Source organism: Echinops telfairi, unplaced genomic scaffold, assembly GCF_000313985.2.
Source record: "Echinops telfairi isolate 266 unplaced genomic scaffold, ASM31398v2 ScPeMD7_31;HRSCAF=116, whole genome shotgun sequence".
Lineage (NCBI taxonomy): Eukaryota > Metazoa > Chordata > Mammalia > Afrosoricida > Tenrecidae > Echinops > Echinops telfairi.
In genome coordinates, this window is record NW_022103928.1 from 48,855,156 (window position 1) to 48,860,581 (window position 5,426).

Sequence of the window (5,426 nt, forward strand, 5' to 3'; positions counted from 1 at the left end):
TTTCATTTTTCCATAAATGTTAGGAATGACCATTTAGTGCATTTACTTTCTCTGAAATCTAATTTGTGAATGACTCTTTAAGACATACCTCAGTGATATCAAACAAATGTTCTAGTCTAGACTAGTTTTAATGGAAGCAATAACATACCATTCTATATTACTATTGGTTTTAGAAAGAAGAAATAATATATCACCCTATGTTACAGTTTAAAAATGGGGACCAGCAGACATGCACAAAATACATACAATGAAATTTGTACAGTATGAATTGAAACATCTGTATTTGATAGGGAACATAAAGAAAACTTCATTTTAAGAGATAACACACAGTCTTCAACACGCATGAATTTTTCAAAACCCAGTGGTGGTAGAAAATGATTGATCTGGACATTTCCACGGTGGCTCTGGACATTTCTTATTTAACTTTTTTTTCTCTTTCTTTTCTCACAGCCTGGGAATAGAAAGGTTTATCATTCTCTTAACTAGAGTGGTATTTCGATGATGTGATGGATAATGAGTTTCCTGACATGTTTTATTTATAACCTAAGTCCCAGGTAAAATTTCTCAGTGATAACTTTATTATCCTAAGTTATAGAGAAAAAACAACCATTTTTTCCATAGGTTTGGAAAAACTGAGAGTGTGGAGACCTATGAGAGAAGCTGTAGCATCAAAGAGAGCACTAAAATTTCAAAGTACGAGCTCAGCATAGAGACATCTTCAAATGGATGTCTAGTATTGAGAAGGGGAAAATGTGTATTTTATTTTCCTGAGAATATACACTGCAAGAGGATCTACTGTTTCAACAGGCTCTATAGGGAAAATTCAGTTGTGTTGTTTTAATTGCTCAAGCTGTCTGTATAACCATTCTCTATATCACATTCCAAATGACTTCACAACAATCAATATCTAGTTACTGTGGCCAAAACTGCTCATCTGACTACTTCAAACACTCACGTCAATTTGATCCCCATAGAAAAATTTTGGAAAACACAAAATACTCAAGGTACATACTGACTAACTTACTTAACCTGTTGTTTGTTTCAAAGTGGACATTTAAGAAACATTTTGGTTTGTGTTTAAGGTTTGAATATTATTTCAGGGCAGTATGTGGGGTCTTTATCCAACTCCAATGTATCAAAAACACACATGCCATATATACGCGAGGATAAGCCCAGTTTTTCAGCACACTTTTTAGGCAATTTTTGTGGTAAACTTAGGTGCCTCGGCGGATAGTCGAGTTGGCTTATACTCGAGCAGACAGAGTAAATTTTTTAGAGTAGATAGAGTAAAATCATTTTTCTCCTTCTGTAGGGACTCATTTTCTAGGTTTGTATATGACTTCTCATTAATATAGAACATTAATTGATATGACATATTTGTATATCTATTTTATCGATTGATCGATATATTAAAGAGATAAACAGGTAGATAGAGATATAGAAGTACAAGAAGAATTTGCATGGAGGGTGTATTTTGCCTACAGTCAGAGGAGATGGTTGCTTAGATGATTTTGTTTAAGATGTGTTAGAAAAACCTGATTCTGCATCATTACCATCGTGGATGCCTCTAAAAACAAGATTAGAAATGTTCATCTTGACAAATAACTAGTGAATAGTTTCTGCTGAACACTAATAACTGTGACCTGACACCTCCATTGTGACGGAGCCAGGCACTGTCCTTTGCAATCACCATGACTAGAAAGGACTTTGTATCTGATTAGCCAACTTGAGAGTACTGGAACCTCAGACCACAATTCTTTCCTGGGGATGACACATTAAATTATTGTTTTTAATTAACAAATCACACAGTGCCTCTTAGGCTTTTCTATTCGAAATAGCTTTTCTGACAGGAAAAGTAAATAACATTCTTGTGGGGAGTGTCATGAAGTAGTCTTTCACAGAAATAATTTCTGGACTACCCCTTTGTCGTAGTATCTCTTGGTACAGGGAAAATACAGTTTTGATTTTATTTACATGCCCCCCAAATCGTAAGTACATGTATATTTGACTTTTACCTGGAGAATCATATCTTTCTCCGATACAGTTAAAGGTTCTTTGGTTTTTTGTGCCCTCAGTTTGGAATATATCTTGATATTCCAAAATGATCATAATTTAAAATAAATGTCTACAACTTTCTCCAACAAACAAAAGGCAATCCCTAAAATACTGAAGGAAGAAAAATGGGCTCTTGTCTCCCTCGAGTCCCATTCTACAAGGCAGGCTTGAGAACAGTGATATTCTGAATGTTAGTCTGTCTGATTTGAATGGACATTTTTTCTTCTGAATGAAGCCTTTGGCAGCTGATGAGTCAGCGTTTCACGTGATTCATCGAATGCTACTTAGCAGACAGTGGGGTCCAAATAACAATGCCTTGCAATCACTGTGCTGCTCTGAACTCCAGATCCACTTAGGAAAGCAGGTTGTGCAGGAGGGAGGACCAGCATGGAGGGAAATCATCAGTGAGCATTATCACTCTCACATCATCTGCTTCCTAATTACACCATAATTAGATCAGGGATAATTACATTTGATTTCTATTATCATTGCTTAGAATACCTTAGAATCCTAATGTTTTAAGGAAATGCAGAGCTCAGCAATTTCACTTCCTTATTCAGGAGCAATTTCAGACAACACCAGAAAGCCTCAGTGGCCTGCCCAGGGAAGAACATACAGCTAGTTATGAAAACCACTTAGATTAACTATATTATGAAATAGTTAATATTCTTAATCAGATACTAATATTTGGAGTGTGAACTATCCACAGTTGACTCTTTGGAACTGTTGAGTAAGAATGTGCATGGTTACCTTAGTGTGATTCTTATTCCAATTGCTAGAAATTACTTCTTGAGTTGTTCTTTGTGCACTTAATTTCGTTTTAGCCCATCCCACCACCTTTGCATCGTAGCCTATTAAAGGGAAGCGACTGTCTCATCTTTTATTTCCTGTAGTCCCTAGCACAATGTTTCCAGCCTAATGGGAACTCAAATCTTACATGCTTCCAAGATTAGTGGACCAGGGCTTTGTCCAGAATTCTCCCATATATTTCTTTGACATTCACTCTTTAAATTAGAGACATCTACTTGGCATGTTCCTAATTAATTGTATCTGCTGTCACTGTCTAGGAATAATTTCTCTCTCTCTCTCCTCTCTCTCTCTCTCTCTGAAGGAACAGAGACTGAATTTTACAACTGGTTGGCCATATAAACTCTAGTTCTCATAGTTCTTGTTCTCGGGCAGCCTGTCTCAGCACCTCAAAGGAGCTGCCACCTATACATCAGGAAATGGTGATCGGCCTCTCCCGGGTTGCCCACGTTTACTAACTACTCTGTCAAAGGTTGCTATGCTCAGAAAAACATAGCCCATAACTCTTTTGCATTTATTGTGTGAATGAACGGTAGATACTCTTTCTTTCTACCTGGGATTAAATTGTGCCCCCAGCCCCACCCCACAAAAGACCATGTTCTAGTTTTTAATTTGGTACCTTTGAATATGTTTATCTCTTTCTTTCTACCCGGGATTAAATTGTGCCCCCAGCCCCACCCCCACCCCACAAAAGACTATGTTCTAGTTTTTAATTTGGTACCTTTGAATATGTTTTTTGTTTGATAACAGGGTATCAGTTAGCATGAGGTTGTCCAGAAGCACATTGTATCCTCGTCCGATCTGTCCTTCAAAGGAGGACACACGAGCGAAATGCAAAAGAAAGTTATCCACATGAAGTGATGTTTACATGCCCAGGGACACTGGGAGAGAGGAGGCCAGAGAAAGAAAATAAAAAGTTTCCCCCAAGCAACTTCAGCTGGATCCTGCTCTGGCCTACTGACAAAAGGTGTTTGGGACTCCTCACCTCCAGTATAAGGAGCTGATAAATAGCTGTGCTTAAACCACCAGTTTGTAATCATTTGTGATCACCACGCTGGGACGTGCACGCAGATGGCTTACGTTAGTCTCCAGATAGCCCATATCCCGTGAGCACGATAGGAATGAGAGGAATTCTTGAAAGGCTAGCCTTCAACAAAGATCTCCTAAAGGCCCTCCAGAGCACCTGATGAAGAAGACGCTGTTGGTCGACATTCAGTTCGCTCCAACTCACGGTGACGTTATGTACAGAACGGGAAACGCTGAGGTTCCAGGAGTCTGAAGGTTAGGTTTGGGGATGGGTTTCTTCTGCTCTTGCTTCTAAGTAGAAAGAATTTGCAAGGCGGAGGCACGATTGCAAGTCAGAGTAAACTTTTATGAGTGAAAACGAAGCTTTTGAGAGTACGTTCTTACAGACAAAAAGGGGCTCGCTCTGGAAAGTGTGGCAAGACATGTGGAAAGACCAGGAAAGGAGGGGTGGTGGAACCAAAGGAGGGCGAGAAGAGCCATCTCGGGGAATGGGGGTGACAAGGGAAGGGGGTGGAGATGGAACCAGAGAGAGAGACTTGAGGTCTTGCCTTTGCTTTTCTGCCCTCCCTCCCTGGCTGCCCCCCCCCACATACACACCCTTGAAGGGTGTGGTTGTGTGTGCAGTACAGCACCCCGATATGTGACCAGATCAGTCCTCGACATCATCATGTTTTAATGCAAAATGTGGAGAAAATTCTGCATTGGAGATTGAACAAAACATCGGAATCCGACCTGACGCACGTGATTTTTATAAACAAAAGCAGTTCGTGTGTCCTCCTCACTAGGCGTTAGTTGGCATTGTTAATAGGCCTTGTTGAAACCTTTTGCAGCTGCGTTCCAATTGTTTTGCTATACTTTTCTTAGTGTTTTAACTGTTTGTGGATAAAATCATTGATCCTAAGAAAGAGGGTTTTTTGGAAAAGAATCATCATGATAAGGAATTGGTTAACCATGTGATCGATATTGTTGATGATCATTTAGTAAACCTTTTTAGAAAACAGTTAAGGAAACGCCAACAGCAGACCACATTTGACAGATTTTTTTTTTAGGAAAAGCCAGCCAGGTCCTAGTGGGGAAAAAAAAAAAAAGAAGGGGAAAAAACTAACTCCTGAAAAGCAGCTGCCAGTTTATTTTATGGAAGGGAATTCCCCTTCTACCCAATGAATCTCTCTATATACCTCCTCTCCACATCGTGTTCACAGATCCAGATACTCATTGATCTCAAGGTATGGGCCATACTGCAGGTGTTAAACACTGTTTTAACGTTGTGTTTCTTATTTAAATAATATTATTTAACTCTGAACTTATTTAATTGGAAATTTCTGTGTAATGTTTTGTATAAAAAGGCAAGGTTAGGGTAAAATCTTGGTGGTCAAGACAAATTAATCCATTTTCAGTTATTTCTTATGGGAAAAATTGATTCAGAACATGACTGCATCACATCTCGACTCTCCTTCTAAAATGGATCAGTGTTGAGGTCTGGGGTTCTACTGTAGAGGAAAGAATTAGAAGGCAAAGGCCATTTATAGAGGTCTAAA